The sequence below is a fragment of the Salmo salar genome, chromosome 09 (genome assembly GCF_965601325.2).
Source record: "Salmo salar chromosome 09, fSalSal1, whole genome shotgun sequence".
Classification (NCBI taxonomy): Eukaryota; Metazoa; Chordata; class Actinopteri; order Salmoniformes; family Salmonidae; genus Salmo; species Salmo salar.
In genome coordinates, this window is record NC_138299.1 from 37,983,085 (window position 1) to 38,005,782 (window position 22,698).

The 22,698-nt window shown below is 48.8% G+C and overlaps 1 protein-coding gene across 7 annotated transcripts in view; it reads right to left on the reverse strand.

Moving 5' to 3' along the window:
* Nucleotides 1–22,698, reverse strand: part of fut8a (fucosyltransferase 8a (alpha (1,6) fucosyltransferase)) — a 188,161-nt gene that overhangs the window by 135,743 nt on the left and 29,720 nt on the right. For 3 of the 7 annotated variants that reach the window (XM_045723619.2, XM_082955762.1, XM_082955758.1), the window contains one exon: nt 20,724–20,917. The exons of the other annotated variants lie outside the window; for them this stretch is intronic. The gene's annotated coding sequence lies outside the window, so the exon portion shown is untranslated. The remainder of the gene's footprint in view (nt 1–20,723; nt 20,918–22,698) is intronic. 7 annotated transcript variants of the gene reach the window in all.

Sequence of the window (22,698 nt, forward strand, 5' to 3'; positions counted from 1 at the left end):
ACATATCAAATCAAATCAAATTGATTTATATAGCCCTTCTTACATCAGCTGATATCTCAAAGTGCTGTACAGAAACCCAGCCTAAAACCCCAAACAGCAAGCAATGCCGGTGTAGAAGCACGGTGGCTAGGAAAAACTCCCTAGAAAGGCCAAAACCTAGGAAGAAACCTAGAGAGGAACCAGGCTATGAGGGGTGGCCAGTCCTGGCTGTGCCGGGTGGGGATTATAACAGCACATGGCCAAGATGTTCAAATGTTCATAAATGACCAGCATGGTCAAAAAATAATAATCATAGTAGCTGTCGAGGGTGCAACAAGTCAGTAACACAAGAGTAAGTGTCAGTTGGCTTTTTCATAGCCGATCTTTGAGAGTATCTCTACCGCTCCTGCTGTCTCTAGAGAGTTGAAAACAGCAGGTCTGGGACAGGTAGCACGTCCGGTGAACAGGTCAGGGTTCCAGCAGGTCTGGGACAGCAGGTCTGGGACAGGTAGCACGTCCGGTGAACAGGTCAGGGTTCCAGCAGGTCTGGGACAGCAGGTCTGGGACAGGTAGCACGTCCGGTGAACAGGTCAGGGTTCCAGCAGGTCTGGAACAAAGATAAACCACGCCGCCTCCTCCGTATTCTAAAAACAACTCTCCATTGGCTGTTCTGTAGCCACAGCCACTGTCCACTGTCCACACAGCTAGTCCCTCCCTTTTGGGTTGCAATGGGAATAGTCTCCTGCTGTCCTCATCCTGGGAAAATGGTTTCCACCAATATCTCCCCTACCACACAAACGTGAGATGGCTGAGTTTGGGAAGGTGCTTAAAAGTGTGTGGGACCTGAAGTCGGAGATTGCTGAGTTTTTGCAAATGAAAGGACAATATGTGGATTTCCCTCAACTGCAAGATAAAGAATGGTTGGCTGATTTTACCTTCACTGTGGACATCATGGCCCTCATGAATGCACATCAGATGTACATCCTTGTCAAAGCCTTCAAGGGAAAATTACTCCTCCTGACCCGCCAAGTAGAAGCCAACAATCTCACCCCCCTTCCGACACTACTAGTATGTTCCCTATCAGATGATCAGCAGGAGAAGTAGACATCACTGCTCCGTGCTTTGAATGGTGAGTTTTCTCATCGTTTTCAGGATTTCAAAGTGTTGGAAAATAGCATGCTGTTGTTTCCTCTCCTTTCACCTTCAATGTGGATAACACTCCCACCGACCTGCAAATTTAGCTTATCGATCTTCAGTCTGATGCAGTGATTGGAGAACTATTCAAAACTTTGTCCCTGATGAGGTTCTATGCATCTCTCGATGAACAAAACTTTCCAAAGATTAGGAGTCATGCTCAGAAGATGTTTGTACTGTTTGGGTCAACCTACACTCAGCATAAAAGAAACGTCCTCTCACTGTCAATTGCATCTATTTTCAGCACACCTAACATGTGCAAATATTTGTATGAACATAACAAGATTCAACAACTGAGACATTGTTACGGCTTGGTAATTGTGGAGGAGGAATGAGGTGCAGGAAGCAGCGAACACAGGGTAGTGGTGTTTTTAATATACACTCACAAAAAAAACTAATGTTCCCACACACAGGGGAGAAAATACATACGGCGTCCAACAACGTCGACACGAACACAAGCCGTCTCACAAGAAACAATCATTAATCCCGCACGAACAGGAGCGGGCCAGCTAAACTAAATAGCCCCTCTAATGGCAAATTGACCACAGGTGTCACAAAATAAAAAAAGGGAAAAGCAAAAGGGAATCGGTGGCAGCTAATAGGCCGGTGACGACGACCGCCGAGCGCCACCCGAGCAGGAGGGGGCGCCACCGTCGGTGGGAATCGTGACAGTACCCCCCTCCTGACGCGCGGCTCCCGCAGCGCGCCGACACCGGCCTCGAGGTCGACCCGGAGGGCGAGGCGCAGGGCGATCCGGACGGAGGTGGTGGAACTCCCTCAACATAGTTGGGTCCAGGACGTCCGCCGCCGGCACCCAGCACCTCTCCTCCGGGCCGTACCCCTCCCAGTCCACGAGGTACTGTAGGCCCCTCGCCCGGAGTCGTGAGTCCAGAATGGCCCGTACGCTGTACGCCGGGGACCCCCCGATGTCCAGAGGGGGCGGAGGGACCTCCGGCACCTCATCTTCGTGAAGGGGACCAGCTACCACCGGCCTGAGGAGAGACACATGAAACGAGGGGTTAATACGGTAATAGGAAGGGAGTTGCAACCGATAACACACCTCGTTTATCCTCCTCAGGACTTTGAAGGGCCCCACACACTGCGGCCCCAGCTTCCGGCAGGGCACGCGGAGGGGCAGGTTCCGGGTCGAGAGCCAGACCCTGTCTCCCGGTGCGAACACGGGCGCCTGACTGCGGTGGCGGTCAGCACTCCTCTTCTGCCGTGCACTGGCCTCCTTTAGTGAGTCCTGGACGGCTCTCCAGGTCTCCTTGGAGTGCTGGACCCAGTCCTCCACCGCAGGAGCCTCGGTCTGACTCCGGTGCCATGGTGCCAGGACCGGCTGGTAACCTAACACACACTGCAAGGGTGATATGTTAGTAGAGGAGTGGCGAAGTGAGTTCTGGGCTAACTCAGCCCAGGGAATATACCTCGCCTACTCCCCTGGCCGGTCCTGGCAATACGACCTCAGGAACCTGCCCACCTCCTGGTTCACCCTCTCCGCCTGCCCATTGCTCTCGGGGTGATAACCGGAGGTCAAACTGACCGAGACCCCCAGCCGCTCCATAAACGCTCTCCAGACCCTGGATGTGAACTGGGAACCTCGATCAGAGACAATGTCCTCCAGCACCCCGTAGTGCCGGAAGACGTGGGTAAATAGGGCCTCCGCAGTCTGCAGGGCCGTAGGGAGACCGGGCAATGGGAGGAGACGGCAGGACTTAGAGAACCAATCCACAACCACCAGAATCGCTGTGTTCCCCTGAGAGGGGGGAAGATCTGTCAGGAAGTCAATGGACAGGTGCGACCATGGTCGTTGTGGAACGGGGAGGGGCTGTAACTTCCCTCTTGGTAGATGCCTAGGAGCCTTACTCTGGGCACACACCGAACAGGAAGAGACATAGGACCTCACGTCCTTAGCTAAGGTGGGCCACCAGTACTTCCCCCTTAGACTCCCCACTGTCCTCGCCTCACCAGGATGACCCGCAGTAGGTAGGGTGTGCGCCCACCGAATCAAACGATCACGAACACCGAGCGGCACATACATGCGCCCCACGGGCACCTGCGCAGGCGCAGGTTCCAACACCAATGCCCGCTCGATGTCCGCGTCCACCTCCCATACCACAGGTGCCACCAGCCTAGACGCTGGAATGATGGGAGTTGGATCGATGGGCCGGTCCTCCGTGTCATAGAGACGGGACAGCGCGTCGGCCTTAGTATTTAGGGAACCCGGTCTATAGGAGATGGTAAACCTAAACCGGGCGAAGAACATGGCCCACCTTGCCTGACGTGGATTCAGTCTCCTCGCTGCCCGGATGTACTCCAGGTTTCTGTGGTCGGTCCAGATGAGAAAGGGGTGTTTAGCCCCCTCAAGCCAGTGCCGCCACACCCTCAAAGCTTTAACCACTGCTAGCAACTCCCTGTCCCCCACATCGTAGTTACGCTCCGCCGAACTGAGCTTCTTCGAAAAGAAAGCGCAGGGGCGGAGTTTCAATGGCGCACCCGAGCGCTGTGATAGCACGGCACCCACCCCAGCCTCGGATGCGTCCACCTCCACTACGAACGCTAAAGACGGGTCCGGGTGCACCAACACGGGTGCGTCGGTGAACAGCGTCTTCAATTTCTTGAAGGCTCCGTCGGCCTCCGTCGACAATTGCAAACGCACCGGCCCCCCCTTCAGCAGTGAGGTAATGGGAGCCGCTACCTGGCCAAAACCCCGGATAAACCTCCGGTAGTAATTGGCAAAGCCTAAAAACCGCTGCACCTCCTTCACCGTGGTTGGAGTCGGCCAATTACGCACGGCCTTAACGCGGTCACACTCCATCACCACCCCCGTGGTGGAAATGCGATAACCCAGAAAGGAGACGGCTCGTTTGGAAAACTCACACTTCTCAGCCTTAACGTATAGGTCATGCTCCAGCAGTCTACCAAGCACCTTGCGCACCAGGGACACATGCGCGGAGCGGGTGGTGGAATATATCAGAATGTCATCGATATATACAATCACGCCCTGCCCGTGCAGGTCCCTGAGAATCTCGTCAACAAAGGATTGAAAGACGGCTGGAGCATTTTTCAACCCATACGGCATGACGAGGTACTCATAATGGCCCGATGTGGTACTAAAGGCGGTTTTCCACTCGTCTCCCTTCTTGATACGCACCAGGTTATACGCGCTCCTGAGATCCAGTTTTGTGAAGAACTGCGCTCCGTGAAATGATTCCACCGCCGTAGCGATGAGAGGTAGTGGGTAACTAAACCCCACCGTAATAGCGTTTAGACCTCGGTAATCAATGCACGGACGCAGACCTCCCTCCTTTTTCTTCACAAAAAATAAACTCGAGGAAGCGGGTGAGATGGAGGGCCGAATGTACCCCTGTCCCAGGGATTCCGTGACATATGTCTCCATAGCCGCCGTCTCCTCCTGTGACAAGGGGTACACGTGACTCCTGGGAAGCGCAGCGTTAACCTGGAGATCTATCGCACAATCCCCCTGTCGATGAGGTGGTAATTTAGTCGCCCTCTTTTTACAAAAAGCGATCGCCAAATCGGGGTATTCAGGGGGAATGCGCACGGTGGACACCTGGTCTGGACTCTCCACCGACGTGGCACCTATGGAAACTCCTAGACACCTACCTGAACACTCCTCTGACCACCCCTGGAGAACCCCCTGTTTCCACGAAATACGGGGATTGTGACCAGCCAGCCAGGGGACCCCCAGCACCACCGGAAACGCAGGCGAGTCAATAAGGAAAAAACGAATGCGTTCCTTATGATTCCCCAGCGTTACCATGTCCAGTGGCACCGTAGACTCCCTGACTAGCCCTGACCCTAATGGTCGGCTATCTAGGGAGTGCACGGGGAAAGGGGAATCTATCGGCACCCGCGGAATGCCCAGCTTAATGGCAAGTCCACGGTCCATAAAATTCCCAGCTGCGCCTGAATCGACTAGCGCCCTATGCTGGGAAGAGGGAAAAAATTTAGTAAACAAAACAGGTAAAAACACATGACCAACAGGGGGTTCTGGGTGAATCTGGTGCTGACTCACCTGAGGTGACCGAGAAGTGTTCTGCCTACCATCTCGACTCCCAGACTGGCTCCTCCGGCACCGGTCGGCCGTGTGTCCTCTCCGACCACAGCTGGTGCAGGAGGAGCCACCTCCTCCGGTGTTCCTTGGCACGGCCCCCCCTACCTCCATAGGGGTAGGGGCGGGGGTGCACGGGGGTGGAACGGGCAGGACCCTCTCCGAACGCCCGCGGGCAGCCAGCAAGTTGTCCAGTCGTATGGACATATCTATCAGTTCGTCCAGGGACAGAGCTGTGTCCCGACAGGCCAGCTCCCTGCGGACGTCCGCCCGGAGACTGCAGCGGTAGTGGTCTATGAGGGCCCTGTCGTTCCACCCCGCCCCAGCAGCCAAGGTCCTGAAGTCCAGCGCGAAGTCCTGGGCACTCCTCGTCTCCTGCCTGAGGTGGAACAGCAGTTCACCCGCTGCTCTTCCTTCCGGAGGGTGGTCAAACACGGCCCGAAAACGGCGGGTGAACTCCGGGTAGTGGTCCCTCGCCGAGTCTGGACCGTTCCAGACCGCATTAGCCCACTCCAGAGCTCGGCCCGTCAGGCAGGAAACGAGGGCACTCACGCTCTCCTCCCCCGTGGGAGCAGGTCTGACGGTGGCCAGGTACAGCTCAAGCTGGAGCAAAAACCCCTGGCACCCAGCCGCCGCCCCATCGTACTCCCTCGGGAGCGCCAGACGAAGCGCGCCAGAGCCAGACGTCATGGGAGGCGAAGATGGCTGTATCGGGGGAGGTGGAGGTGGAGAGAGGGTACCACTTCTCTCCCATCTGTCCATCCTCTCCATCATCTGGTCCATTGCCGATCCGATGCGATGGAGGACTGTCGTGTGGTGGAGTACACGTTCCTCCATCGAGGGCAGAGGAGTGGCCGCTGCTCCCGCTGATTCCATGCCTTCTATCGTGGTGCGGGATTCTGTTACGGCTTGGTAATTGTGGAGGAGGAATGAGGCGCAGGAAGCAGCGAACACAGGGTAGTGGTGTTTTTAATATACACTCACAAAAAAAACAAATGTTCCCACACACAGGGGAGAAAATACATACGGCGTCCAACAACGTCGACACGAACACAAGCCGTCTCACAAGAAACAATCATTAATCCCGCACGAACAGGAGCGGGCCAGCTAAACTAAATAGCCCCTCTAATGGCTAATTGACCACAGGTGTCACAAAATAAAAAAAGGGAAAAGCAAAAGGGAATCGGTGGCAGCTAATAGGCCGGTGACGACGACCGCCGAGCGCCACCCGAGCAGGAGGGGGCGCCACCGTCGGTGGGAATCGTGACAGACATAAACTAAACAAGTTCCACAGATATGTGACAAACAGATATGGAATCATGTGTCCCTCAACAAAGGGGGGTCAAAATCAAAAGTAACAGTCAGTATCTGGTGTGGCCACCAGTTGCATTAATATAACTTCACTGTCCAATTTACAGTAGCTATTATATGTACCGACATTTGTTGTTTCTCTAAAATCTGCGATCATGACACACGGTGCTACATGATTTACAACTGCCCCGTTGACGGGACGCCTATCAATAAGAAGGGATAGGCGTGGATAGACGTCCCTTCTTAAACCCTTTACAATGAAGATCTGTGAAGTTATTTGAATTTTTATGAATTATCTTTGAATGACAGGGTCCTGAAAAAAGGACGTTTCTTTTTTTGCTGAGTTTATGTATGTAAACAGACATTTTCAGTGATGAAATATAAATCAAGTTAAGGCACAGATCATCTCTTACTGACTCTCACCTCGCAGCAATCCTGTGCATAGCAACGTCAGACTGCTCTAGTCAATGCCCATCAGAGACTTCACTCCTCACACTGATTGAGTAGTTTAAATGTAATGTTGAGCACTCTTTCTTTCTTGTGTTTTTGTGCATACCCTTTAACAAGAGTTCTCTCCATAGTGCTGAATGCACAGTGTAATTTTCCCACCGTGTAGTTTATTGTTTACATGTTTAATAATGGAAATATCTACCAAAAGGAGAACATGGATGGGGTTTATTTCTGTGGGTGTTAAAAAGGTAAAATAAGTAGCATGTCTGTACGTGATTTACAGTAGATATATCTGTCAACACAGTCATACACATGATGTATAGTCCTGTAATATGATTCTGGCCCGCGATGGCAAAAATATCTTCTAATAATTGCCCAGGCCTGGGATAGAGGGATGATAGAGGGAGAAAATAGAGGGAGAGAAGGAGGATAGAGGGAGAGAGTGAGGATAGAGCGAGAGAGGGAGGACAGGGGGAGGGGGATAGAGAGAGGAGGGGAGGAGGGATTTGTGTTTGAAGCTAAGGATCTGTACTCCAGTTTGGAGAAGCGATCCCCTGTGGAACGCGGGTGCCTGTCAATAGAGAGAGATAGATTTACTTCTCCAAAAGTAGACACGCGCATTCCAAGTCAGGGAGCATGTTGCTCAAAACAAAGAGGAAGAGCGCCACGGTAGAGAGAAAATAGTTCCCACACACAAAGACAACGCTTCATTACCAGTCCGTCTAACTGACTACATTCTCTGAAAGTTACACTCACACCGCACACTAACTCCAGCACATATTTAGCAAAGTCTGCACACATAAACAATGTATTTATCTACAGTGGGGGAAAAAGTATTTGATCCCCTGCTGATTTTGTACATTTGCCCACTTACAAAGAAATTATCAGTCTATCATTTTAATAGTAGGTTTATTTGAACAGTGAGATACAAAAAACAAAAAAATCCAGAAAAACGCATGTCAAAAATGTTATAAACTGATTTGCATTTTAATGAGGGAAATAAATATTTGACCCCTCTGCAAAACATGACTTAGTACTTGGTGGCACAGAGGTCAGACGTTTCTTGTATTTGGCCACCAGGTTTGCACACATCTCAGGAGGAATTTTGTCCCACTCCTCTTTGCAGATCTTCTCCAAGTCATTAAGGTTTCGAGGCTGACGTTTGGCACCTCGAACCTTCAACTCCCTCCACAGATTCTCTATGGGATTAAGGTCTGGAGACTGGCTAGGCCACTCCAGGACCTTAATGTGCTTCTTCTTGAGCCACTCCTTTGTTGCCTTGGCCGTGTGTTTTGGGTTATTGTCATGCTGGAATACCCATCCACGACCCATTTTCAATGAACTGGCTGAGGGAAGGAGGTTCTCACCCAAGATTTGACGGTACATGGCCGCGTCCATCGTCCCTTTGATGCAGTGAAGTTGTCCTGTCCCCTTAGCAGAAAAACACCCCCAAAGCATAATGTTTCCACCTCCATGTTTGACGGTGGAGATGGTGTTCTTGGGGTCATAGGCATTCCTCCTCCTCCAAACACGGCAAGTTGAGTTGATGTCAAAGAGCTCCATTTTGGTCTCATCTGACCACAACACTTTCACCAGTTGTCCTCTGAGTCATTCAGATGTTCATTGTCAGACTTCAGACGGGCCTGTATATGTATTCTTGAGCAGGGGGACCTTGCGGGCGCTGCAGGATTTCAGTCCTTCACGGCGTAGTGTGTTACCTATTGTTTTCTTGGTGACTATGGTCCCAGCTGCCTTGAGATCATTGACAAGATCCTCCCGTGTAGTTCTGGGCTGATTTCTCACCATTCTCATGATCATTGCAACCCCACAAGGTTAGATTTTGCATGGAGCCCCAGGCCTAGGGATATTGACAGTTCTTTTGTGTTTCTTCCATTTGCGAATAATCACACCAAATGTTGTCACCTTCTCACGAAGCTGCTTGGCGATGGTCTTGTAGCCCATTCCAGCCTTGTGTAGGTCTACAATCTTGTCCCTGACATCCTTGGAGAGCTCTTTGGTCTTGGCCATGGTGGAGAGTTTGGAATCTGATTGATTGATTGCTTCTGTGGACAGGTGTCTTTTTTACAGGTAACAAGCTGCGGTTAGGAGCACTCCCTTTAAGAGTGTGCTCCTAATCTCAGCTCGTTACCTGTATAAAAGACACCTGGGAGCCAGAAATCTTTCTGATTGAGAGGGGGTCAAATACTTATTTCCCTCATTAAAATGCAAATCAATTTAGAACATTTTTGACATGCGTTTTTCTGGATATTTTTGTTGTTATTCTGTCTCTCACTGTTCAAATAAACCTTCCATTAAAATTATAGACTGGTCCTTTCTTTGTCAGTGGACAAACGTACAAAATCAGCAGGGGATCAAATACTTTTTCCCCCCACTGTAAGTCTACACACATAAACAATGTATTTATCTAAGTCTACACACATAAACAATGTATTTAGCTAAGTCTGCACACATAAACAATGTATTTAGCTAAGTCTGCACACATAAACAATGCATTTAGCTAAGCCTGCACACACAAACAATGTATTTATCTAAGTCTGCACACATAAACAATGTATTTAGCTAAGTCTGCACACATAAACAATGTATTTAGCTAAGTCTGCACACATAAACAATGTATTTAGCTAAGCCTGCACACATAAACATTGCGCCTGTCCATCTTTCACACTCACACACTTTCACCTCCAATCAACACTCTCTGTTGTCTTTCTCCCCAACCTAACCCCAACCAAACCCATCCCCAAAACATCCCCAACCCAACCCCAACACCAACCCCACCCCAACCCCAACCCAACCTGATGACACAAGCTGGAGCTAAGGAGAACGGCATAACTGAGAATAAACCCTATAATGCATGGAAAACAATACTAAGCGGAGAACTGGCTTTTTTAAAACTGCATAAATATTTCCATCTTCTTGTAAAGTAAAGGGAATGATAAGCAGAGCTCTGTGTCCCCTGAGGCCAGGAGGATGAGTACCACCAGAAAGGAGAGCAGAGCTCTGTGTCCCCTGAGGCCAGGAAGATGAGTACCACCAGAAAGGAGAGCAGAGCTCTGTGTCCCCTGAGGCCAGGAGGATGAGTACCACCAGAAAGGAGAGCAGAGCTCTGTGTCCCCTGAGGCCAGGAGGATGAGTACCACCAGAAAGGAGAGCAGAGCTCTGTGTCCCCTGAGGCCAGGAAGATGAGTACCACCAGAAAGGAGAGTCATCAGGAATCCTCATTCAGTATGATAATAGACGTGTGGGTCTTCATACAGTGGGTGTGTTTTCAGAGCCTTTGGGATACAACACAGAAAACAGGAAAGAGGAATTCTGCTGTAAAGGAAGGCTGCTCAAAAACAGTTTGTCAGAGATTGAGAACATACACACATTATAGATGTTACACACATGCACCTACTAATGCATGCACACACACACACACACACACACACACACACACACACACACACACACACACACACACACACGCACACGCACACGCACACACTTGTCAACCCACTGTAATTTACAGCAGCTTCTTTTAACACACATAGGAGGTACATTCACAGTTCACCACAGAAAGAAAATGTTTAACTTTACTGTCAACTCCAGTCAACTATGTAAAATGTGTGAAAAAGCGATGGCCTCATTTAAATAGGACTTCCAGCCACTTGTAATTCATTGAGATAAAGCACTCCCTAATTTAAAAACGGCAACACTCGTGGTTTGAGGACAGCTATGCCCTTGGGACTGAATAACATGTAGAGAGATGAGAGAGGAGGATGAGAGATGGGAGAGGAGGATGAGAGATGGGAGAGGAGGATGAGAGATGGGAGAGGATGATGAGAAATAAGAGAGGAGGGTGAGAGATGAGAGATGGGAGAGGAGGATGAGAGATGAGAGAGTAGGATGAAAGATGAAAGAAGAGGATGAGAGATGGGAGAAGAGGATGAGAGATGGGAGAGGAGGATGAGAAAGAGCGCTAAAAATACACTAAAAAGGAATTAGTCCTCTGATGCACACTGGCCTTTTACTATGGGGATAAGAACTTACTGAACATACACTATATATTCAAAAGTATGTGGACACCCCTTCAAATTTGTGGGTTTTACTATTTCAGCCACACCCATTGCTGACAGGTGTATAAAATCGAGCACACAGCCATGCTATCTCTATAGAAAAACATTGGCAGTAGAATGGCCTTACTGAAAAGCTCGGTGACTTTCAATGTAGCACCGTCATAGGATGCCACCTTTCCAACAAGTCAGTTCATAAAATTTCTGCCCTGCTAAAGCAAGAGCTGCCCTGGCCAAATGTAAGCCCTGGCCAAATGTCTAGGAGCAACAATGGCTCAGCCGCGAACTGGTAGGCCACACACGCTCACAGAACGGGACCGCCGAGTGCTGAAGCTCGTAGCGTGTAAAGATTGTCAGATTGCTTGCAACACTCACTGCCAAGCGTTGGCTGGAGTGGTGTAAAGCTCGCCGCTATAGGACTCTTGAGCAGTGGAAACACATTCTCTGGAGTGATGAATTACGCATTACCATCTGGCAGTCCGAAGGACGAATCTGGGTTTGGCGGATGCCAGGAGAACGCTACCTGCCCAAATGCATAGAGCCAACTGTAAAGTTTGGTGGAGGAGGAATAAGGGTCTGGGGCTGTTTTTCATGGTTCGGGCTAGGCCCCATAGTTCCAGTGAAGGGAAATCTTAATGCTACAGCATATAATGACATTCTAGACGATTCTGTGCTTTCAATTTTGTGGCAACAGTTTGGGGAAGGCCCTTTCCTGTTTGAGCATGACAATGCCCCTGTGCACAAAGCGAGGTCCATAAAGAAATGGTTTGTCGAGATCGGTGTGGAACAACTTGACTGGCCTGCACAGAGCACTGACCTCAACCCAATCGAACACCTTTGGGATGAATTGGAACACCGACTGCATGCCAGGCCTAATCGCCCAACATCAGTGCCCAACCTCACTAATGCTCTTGTGGCTGAATGGAAGCAAGTCCCTGCAGCAATGTTCCAACATCTAGTGGAAAGTCTTCCAAGAAGAGTGGAGGCTGTTATAGCAGCAAAGAGGGGACCAACTCCATATTAATGCCCATGATTTTGGAATGAGACATTCGACAAGCAGGTGTCCACATACTTTTGGTCATGTAGTGTATATGCTCACATAATAATACACTAAAAATAACCTGTTGTACACTTAACTGTGTTAAGGGAGCAGGAGTTACATATGCCTTCTATACAGTACATTTGAGCTCCACAAAGGAAGACAGGTTGGTTGGGAAAGAAGAGTGGCAGGGAGAGGGAGAATGTGTGGAGGATAAAGGAGAGGAAGACCAAGAGCGGTGGTCTCTGATGAGATAAGGGTCACAATTATTGACCATGTTGTAAACCATGGTCTCTCTTTGAGAGAGAACGGTTTAAGGGTGCAACCAAATCTGCAGCGTTCAGATTGTAAAGTGGTTGTTCCACTGGATATCATAAGGTGAATGCACCATTTTGTAAGTCGCTCTGGATAAGAGCGTCTGCTAAATGACTTAAATGTAATGTAAATGTACATACACAGCTATGCATAATGTAAAGTACTGTAAAACTGTGGATTTAATGTATTTTAGAGCGCAATGGAGATGGAAGTCAGGCAAACTACATACATTCATCCATCTTTGTGGATGAAGCTGGATTCAACCTGGCAAAAACACGCCGCAGGGGAAGAAATGTGGTTGGACAGAGAGTAACCGTGGATGTCCCAGGCCAGAGAGGAGCTAACATCACAATTTGTGCAGCACTGTTGTCACAAAAAGAGCCGTGTTGAATAGACCAAACTGCAGCGGGAATATGGATGCTCATGTTTTAATTCAAAAAAAGAGTAACGCATCCACTGGAAAACAATATACACGACAGGAACAGTTTTGCAGGCACACAACACGCAGTGCAAAAACAACTACCCACGAAAACCAAACAAACACACACCTACTTATGGGACTCCCAATCAGAGGCAACTAGAAACACCTGCCTCCAATTGAGAGTCCAGCACCCAAAACTACACATAGAAAAACAAACCTAGAACCTATACCAAACTAATACACCCCACTACACCACACACAAAACCCCATAATACAAAACAAATATACCTCTGCCACGTCCTGACCAAATATAATAGAAATAATACCTAAATATTGGTCAGGACGTGACAACTGTCCAGTGATGGTTTGCTGTTACACAAACCACTCATTGGCCCCTACAATACAGAGAGGCTCATTTCTTTTCTGGAGGACCTGCATAATCGACTTGTGCCAGCGCAGGAGAGAGGGGCAAGAAACTCCCTTACCTTCATTGTTGTGTGGGATAATGTGGCATTCCACCACTCTGCTGCAGTCACAGACTGGTTTCCTGCACATCCCAGGATGTCAGTACTATTCCTGCCTCCATACTCCCCCTTCCTAAACCCCATAGACTAGTTTTCCCTGCGTGGAGGTGGAAGGTTTAAGACCATCATCCACATGACCAGATGTCCGTACCGGATGCCATGAATGCGGGGTGTGGAGACACTTCTCCTGAAGACTGCCAGGATTGGATTAGACATACCAGAAGATACTTTCCAAGACGCATCGCCAGAGAAGACATAAGATATGATGTTGATGAGAACTTGTGGCCAAATGCAGGAGAGAGGGAGAACTAGAACCCTCACAGTACTGTACAGTATGAGTGATTATACTATACATGTTGTCAATGTTTTTTTTGTAATCATTATTGCAGCCTTGGAATTTCAGGAATTTGTTTTTTGTTTCAACTTTTTATTTTTCACAAGTAAATTACTATATGCAAAGATATAGAAAAAAATAAAGGCTATTGAAGCAAATTGATGCATTTCTGATTCATTCTTGTTACATATACTTTAGTACAGTCAATAAAGTAAAAAGGTGTTATTCTTATTCTACAATGAAATACTGATTTATGTTAAAAAAAATGTCAAACATTCAAAGAGAAAAGTTCATAATTTATGTAATGCTCCCTGTTTTAGTGTTTTTTAGGTCAATGTGTTATGAGTGACAATGTATGCCTTCTGAGTGAGAATTGTTGCTAGTATTATGGTCGAACGAGCTTATTTTGAGACATGTATGAAGTGTTTTGGTGGTCTGAGTGAGTTTTGGAGGTGAGATGAACTGTTTGGCCAAGATGCATGTTGGTAATGCAGACTGTGAAGAGTTTTGAAAAAGTGGCTTCAGTATTGACCGATGCTTGTTAACAATTTTAAAAAAAACTGTAAGAATATAAGGATGTGTGTGTGTGTGTGTGTGTGTGTGTGTGTGTGTGTGTGGTGTGTGTGTGTGTGTGGGTGTGTGTGTGTGTGGTGTGTGTGTGTGTGTGTGTGTGTGTGTGTGTATGCCAGTGTTCTGTGTGTGGGTGTGTGTGTGCCAGGATAGACGATCACAGAACAATCCCCCATGGCCACACCATGTCTCCACGGTGCCATCCACAACTCATCAGTACGCTGCCCGCTGTGCCAGGAGACACCACTATCTCTAGCTCCCCTCTCTATCTGTTTCTCCCCACTTTATCTGCTTCTTACTCTCGCTTTCTCTTTCCCTCTTTCTCATCTCTCAGCCTCCAACTTTCTGAGATAGTCTCTCTTCTTTCTCTCTCTCTCGCTCTATTTCCCTCTCTCTCTCTGTCTCACTCTCTGTTTCATGGAGGGGTTCACTCTGTAGCTTTCGAGAAGTGATGGAGGATTTAAACTCTCAGTCGACCCCTCCACTCTCTAACCCTCTACTAACATGACCAAGCTAGCTAGAACTCTACACAGTCTGAGGGAGACAACCTAAAACAACAACTACTACTGCTAACAGAAATGTAAGAGAAGCTATAAGTCATAGCACTGTATAGCAGATACCAACAACAATACATTTATAACATGGCTCTAGTCAACACAACTTAACCGTTGAAGGACAGACATGATTTAATAGCCCAAAAACAAGGACTGAGGAGAGGACAACAAACAGAGGGAAAGAGAGCGAGCGATAAATGGTGGAGTAGTAGCAACACCAGGAGGATCTGATGACAATCTGATCCAGTGCCGAGGGCAACACTGTGAAATGGAAAAGTTTTCATGAGGAAAAGAATTTCCATTTTTCAGAATAAATAAATAGGCGAATGCAGGCAGAAGGCAGGCGCAAGCCGCACACACATACACACACACACACTTCCAGCAGACGTGAGACGACAGTACGGTGAGAGTACAGAGGACTGTTTATTGACTTTTATGAATTATATTTGAACTTGGCATAGTTGTGTGTGAGTGTGTGAACTTGGCGTATTTGTGTGAGTGTGTGAACTTGGCGTAGTTGTGTGTGTGTGTGTGTGTGTGTGTGTGTGTGTGTGTGTGTGTGTGTATGAAGGGGGGAAGGCTGTTCACTGCCTGTACTCGGGGTGTACGGGGGGGTGGGCAGTGTAACTATGGTAAACAGGACAAGGAATGCAGATGAAAGGAACATGGCACCCAATTACTGGGCTCTCTCTCTCTCTCGCTCTCTCGCTCTCTCTATCCTCGCTCTCTCTATCCTCGCTCTCTCTCTCTGGAAACCAATACAGAGTATGTAGGCAGTCTGGGGGGAGAAGAAACAAGGTGATTCATTCTAAATAAACAGCACCTCTGACTCCACATGAAAATAAGCAATGCTGTGTGGACATTATCTCGAACCTTAAATGTTTTTTCCACTGTCCCCATAGGAGAACCCTTTTTTTAACCCCCTTTTCTCCCCAATTGGTAGTTACAGTCTTGTCTCATCACTGCAACTCCCGTAAGGGACTCGGGAGAGGCGAAGGTCGAGAGGCATGCATGCATCCTCCGAAACCCAACCCAACTGCTTCTTGACGCAGTGCCACCTTAACCCGGAAGCCAGCCACACCAATGTGTCGGAGGAAACACTGTACACCTGCCGACAGTGTGCACTGCGCCCGGCCCACCACAGGAGTCGCTAGTGCGCAATGGGACAAGGACATCCCTGCCAGCCAAACCCTCCCCTAACCCGGTTGACACTGGGACAATTGTGCACCGCCCCATGGGTCTCCCGGTCGCGGCCGGCGGCGACAGAGCCTGGACTCGAACTCAGAATCTCTAGTGGCACAGCTAGCACTGTGATGCAGTGCCTTAGACCACTGACCAGGAGGCCCAGGTGGAACCCTTTCTACACGGGATTCTACATGGTACCCAAAAGGGCTCTACCCGGAAACAAAAAGGGTTCTCCTATGGGGACAGCCGATTAACCCTTTTGGAACAGTGTACGCGCCTTTGCACAACTATGTCTGCTCCTGTAACAAGGAATGCATCTGACTAGATAACAATTTGGTGGCAGCAGGCATAGAAAATACAATAGCTAAGTACAGCATCCATGCTTCTCACAAGGGTATACAAGGGTACAGTACTAGGGTCTCATGCTACTGAACAAGATTATTTCCATGGTCACAGAACTGTAATGTAGATCTTTAAATGTGTGTCTAATAATTGTCACGGATAGGCTTGTCTCTTAAAAGCTGGTTCGCTGGCCAAAGCACCATTTCTTCTAACAGCACAGCAGTCCCCTCCCTTCCTGGCATGCGCGCGCGCGCGCGCGCGACAGACAGACAGACAGACAGACAGACAGACAGACAGACAGACAGACAGACAGACAGACAGACAGACAGACAGACAGACAGACAGACTGTAACGGGCGTCATATGAAGGGGACCAAGGCGCAGCGTGTTGAGTGCTCATCGTAAATTTTAATGAAAATGAACACTGAATACAAATAAAGAAAAATGACAGCCGACAGTTCTGTCAGGTTAATCTAACAAAACAGAAAACAACTACCCACACAAACCAAGGGAAAAAGGCTGCCTAAGTATGGCTTCCAATCAGAGACAACGATAGACAGCTGCCTCTGATTGGAAACCATACCCGGCCAAAATATAGAAAAGAAAAACCTAGAATGCCCACCCCCTATCACACCCTGACCTAACTAAAAAGAGAAAAAAACGCTCTCCTACGTCAGAGCGCGACACAGACAGACAGACAGACAGACAGACAGACAGACAGACAGACAGACAGACAGACAGACAGACAGACAGACAGACAGACAGACAGACAGACAGACAGACAGACAGACAGACAGACAGACAGACAGACAGACAGACAGACAGACAGACAGACAGACAGACAGACAGACAGACAGACAGCAGACAGACAGACAGACAGACAGTTAAAGCCCAAGGACACTTCTCTCCACTACAACCCTGAAATGTAATTTCCATGTATTAAAATCCATTAAAATGCATATCGCTCACTACACCCAGCCCTCTCAATGGAGGGCTCTGATAAAAACAATCAGCTGTGCAAATCACTCTCCCACTCAGCTGCAAATGCTGAAAAACACACATATCAAAGCCTAATTGACAAAAGCCTCACAGAGCCACTCTCCTCCTCTTCCTCCTGCTGCTGCTTCTCCTCTTCCTCCTGCTCCTCTTCCTCCTCCTGCTGCTTCTCTTCCCCTCCACCTCCACTTCCTCCTCCAAATCCTCCCTCCCTCAGTCCTCCTCTTCCTCCTCATGCTTTCTCAGTTCAACTGCCTTACCTCGCTGGTGTGCTTCAGTAGGCCACCATATCACTTGGCAATGACCGCAAACACCCTAGCAGCGCCCAGTCCCTCTAATGTTACCATAGCAGCTTTAACTATAAACCAGAAATTTGACAAACATCACAGGTTTCTTAAGAAAAAACTATGTTGTAATGTGATGTCCATATCTTGTTATAGTGTTGTTACTGTACTGGTTCATCCACTGGCTGTGTTTCCATATGCAACATGTCATGTGTTGATAATGATGATGCTTTCTACTGATTTGCATTAGCGATTGGTCCTGCTGCTACGCTCATGTCTTTACTTAGGGTCATATTCATCACTAGGCACCAAAAAGAAGAAAACAGACTCAAACAGGGAAGGATTACCTGAACTAACAAATGCTTGTTTTCATTTTCCTTTGCAAATAGTTTTACCACATTTTGCATAAATGAATATCTATGAAAACTGAATGTAATGTCAACATCAGATTGCTGTAGGTCTGACGGTGAGTCATCACTATAACCCCTGTCTCGTATCTATCTGTGCATTAGGTAAACAGCAGGATCCTGTTGCGCAGTGCAGGGCCCCAGAGAAGATCACATTGCTCCACCAAGCCCACACAGAGTCTGAGAGTGGGTAAAGTTCACCAGGTTCTACACCTCCCTCATCATCCCTTCTCCATTCTTTACTACCTTCTTTTCATTAGCCTCAACCACCACCACAACAAGCCTGGCCTCGACCATCTTAAACAGACTACTGAAGATGAAATGTTGAGAGTGTTAAAGACTGTTGGGCCAGTAAATGAAAGGTCACTGGTTTGAATCCCAGACCTGACTAGGTGGAACATTTGTTGATGTGCCCTTGAGCAAGGCACTTAACCCTAAGTTGTTCTGGATAAGAGCGTCTGCTAAATTACTTTATTTTTTATTTTTCACTGATGGTAAACATACCCTGCAGTACTGACGAGAACAACAATCCATTTACCTCCTGAAGCATGGCTCCAGACTGGCACTACTGGAAACGTCATTTGCAGTAAATACATCTCTTTAGCACAGCCTCACTGTTGTGATTGAGAGATATACACTGAGTATACTTTAAGAACACCTGCTCTTTCCATGACATATTGACCAGGTGAATCCAGGTGAAAGCTATGATCCCTTATTGATGTCACTTGTTAAATCCACTTCAATCAGTGTAGATGAAGGGGAGAAGACAGGTTGAAGAAGGATTTTTAAGCCTTGAGACAATTGAGACATGGATTCTGTATGTGTGCCATTCAGAGGGTGAATGGGAAAGACAAAAGATTTGAACGGGGTATGGTTGTAGGTGCCAGGCGCACCATTTGTCTCAAGAACTGCAATGCTGCTGGGTTTTTCACACTAAACAGTTTCCCATGTGTATTAAGAATGGTCCACCACCCAAAGGATATCCAGCCAATTTGACATAACTGTGGGAAGAATTGGAGGCAACATGGGCCAGAATCCCTGTGGATCGCATTTGACACATTGTAGAGTCCATGCCCTGACGAATTGAGGCTGTTCTGAGGGCAAAAGGGGGAATGCAACTCAATATTAGAGGAGTGCCTAATTTTTAGTATACTCAGTTTATAAATATACTGAACAAAAATATAAACGCAACATGCAACAATTTCAACGATTTTACTGAGTTACAGTTCATATAAGGAAATCAATCAATTGAAATAAATGAATTATGGGTGGAGCTGGGAGAGCATAGGCCCACCCACTGGGGAGCCAGGCACAGCCAATCAGAATGAGTTTTCCCCACAAAAGGACTTTATTACAGACAGAAATACTCCTGTTTTATCAGCTGTCTGGGCGGCTGGTCTCAGACGATCCCGCCGGTGAAGAAGCCAGATGTATCATGGTCCAAACATACCAAGACAGTCATGAAGAGGGCAGGACAATGCATATTCCCCCTCAGGAGACTGAAAAGATTTGCAATGGGTCCCCAGATACTCAAAAAGTTCTAAAGCTGCACTATTGAGAGCATCCTGACCAGTTGCATCACTGCTCGGACCGTAAGGCGCTACAGAGGGTAGTGCGTACGGCCCAGTACATCACTGGGGCCAAGCTTCCTGCCATCCAGGACCTCTATACTAGGCGGTGTCAGAGGAAGGCCTAAAAAAATCTCAATGATTCCAGCCATCCAGACTGTTCTCTCTGCTTTTCTTTACACAGCTGCTACAGTGCTCACTGTTAATTTTCTATGCATAGTCACTTTACCCCTACCTACATGTACATATTACCTCACTTACCTCGACTAACCTGCACATTGACTCGGTACCGGTACCCCCTGTACGTAGCCTTGTTATTATATTTTATTGTGTTACTTTTTTTAACTTTTGTTTATTTAATCAATATTTTCTCAACTCTTATTTTCTTTAAACTGCATTGTTGTTTAAGGGCTTGTAAGAAAGTAGGCATGTGACAAATACAATTTGATGTGGCGGTCCTGGGCTGGTGTGGTTACACGTGGTCTGCGGTTGTGAGGCCGGTTGGACTGCCAAATTCTCTAAAACATTGGAGTCGGCTTATGGTAGAGAAATTAACATTAAATACTCTGGCAACAGCTCTGGTGGACATTCCTGGAGTCAGCATTCCAATTGCACGCTCCCTAAAAACTTGAGCCTATGAGGGCACAAGGCGAGACCCAGATGCAGACACGGGAGGCAGATGGTTTGAGTCTTTGATATTAGACAAGAGAATGGTTGTGGACAGGCAAAAGGTCAAAACCAGTTCAGAGTGAAGGAGGTACAGTGTGGCAGGCAGGCTTGAGGTCAGGGCAGGCAGAATGGTCAGGCAGGCGGGTACAGAGTCCAGAAAACAGGCAAGGGTCAAAACCGGGAGGACTAGCATAAGAGAATAGAAAAGGCAGGAGCACGGGAAAAACACGCTGGTTGACTTGGAACATACAAGACGAACTGGCACAGACAGAAAAAAACAGGTTTAAATACCCAGGGGATAATGCGGAAGATGGGTGACACCTGGAGGGCGTGGAGACAAGCACAAGGACAGGTGAAACAGATCAGGGTGTGACAGTACCCCCCCTCCCCCCCCCCCACCGGGGCGCCACCTGGCATCCTCCTCGGGCGCATACCTTGACCGGGGTGCCAGCGGTGGAAGTTGGCGATGAGGGCTGGGTCCAGGATGTCTCTAGCGGGGACCCAGCACCTCTCCTCCGGGCCATAACCCTCCCAGTCAACCAGTTGCTGGTTGGCCTGCCCCGTGGTCGAACACTCAGGAGGCGTCTCACAGTGTACGCTGAATGGCCATCGATGACACGGAGCAGGCCTGGAAACAGAAGACAAATGGCTGTGAGACACGGGCTTAATCCTAGACACATGGAACGTAGGGTGAATACGGAGAGCACGGGGTAACAAAAGACGAACGGCAGTGGAACTAAGGAAAGGGCCAATGAAACGGGGGGAAAGTTTGCGGGACTCCACCCGAAGGGGCAGGTCCCGTGTGGATAGCCATACCCTATGCCCAATGCAATAGTGAGGAGCTGGAGTCCAGCGGTGATCCGCTTGTTGACGATACCTGGAGTTGTTCTTGAGGAGCACCGCCCGGGCTCTTTTTCAGGTACCTTGACAGCGGCGGACGAACATCTGAGCCAAGGGTATGTTGACTTCCTGCTCTTGTTTTGGGAAGAGTGGATGCTGATACCCCATGGAGCACTCGAAAGGGGAGAGTCCCATGGCTGAACAGGGAAGAGTGTTCCGGGGATACTCCACCCAAACCATTTGTTGGCTCCAGGTAGTGGGGTTGGTCGAGACGAGGCATCTTAAGGTTGTTTCCAGGTCTTGGTTTTTCCCGCTCCGACTGGCCGTTGGATTGGAGATCGAATCCGGAGGACAGGCTGGCCGATGACCCAATAATGGTGCAGAACGCCTTCCAGAACTGAGATGAGAACTCAGGACCCGGATCAGAGACCATGTCCACCGGGAGTCCGTGGATCCTGAAGACGTGCTCACCATGAGCTGGGCCTTCTCTTTGGCAGAGGGTAGTTTGGGGAGAGGGATGAAATGGGCGGTCTTGGAAAACCGATCCACTACTGTCAGAATGACGTTGTTGCCATCAGACGGCGGGAGCCCAGTGACAAAGTCCAGGGATTTATGGGACCAGGGACGATGAGGGACAGTTAGTGGCTGAAGGAGGCCGGAACAGGTTTGCCGCGGAGTCTTATTCTGAGCACAAACGGTGCATGTGGCGACGAAGACAGATGTGTCAGGAACCATTGTGGGCCACCAGAAACGTTGTCGGAGGAAGGCCACAGTTCGACGGGAACCCGGATGACCGGTAAGCCTGGAGGAATGAGCTCATTCCAGGACCCGGACTGAACAACCGGTTAGCCGGGCCCCCTCCAGGGGCAGGCTGGGAACGGTGTGCCTTGTGGACCAGGGTCTCAATACCCCAGCCCACAGCAGCCACAAGGCATGAGGTAGGGAGGATGGTCTCGGAGTCAGAGGATGTGGCAGCGGGACTGTACAGGCAAGAGAGGGTGTCAGGTTTAACATTCTTGGAACCTGGGCGAAAGGAAATGGTGAAATTGAACCTGGTGAATAACAAAGCCCAGCGGGCCTGCCTGGAGTTAAGGTGCTTGGCTGTGTAGAGATATTCAAATTCTTGAGGTCGGTCCAAACCAAAAACGAATGTTCTGCTCCCTCCAGCCAGTGTCTCCACACCTCCAGTGCCATCTGACCACCAGGAGTTCTCGTTTACTCACATCGTAGTTTCTTTCTGCAGAGTTGAGACAATGGGACAGGAAGGCACAGGGATGGATCTTTTAGTCCTGGACGGATCGCTGGGACAGGATAGCCCCCACTCCAACGTCCGAAGCATCGACCTCAACCACAAACTGACGGGACGGGTCAGGGGGCCATAGTGAACCGACACTTCAGGTCTACAAAGGCTCTGTCAACCGCTGGGGACCATGTGAACGGTACCTTGGGAGAGGTGAGTGCCGAGAGGGGGGCCGCCAGGGTGCTGTAGCCTCGATTGAAACGCCGGTAGAAATTGGCAAACCCCAGGAAATGTTGAAGCTGCACCCTGGACGTAGGTTGGGGCCAATC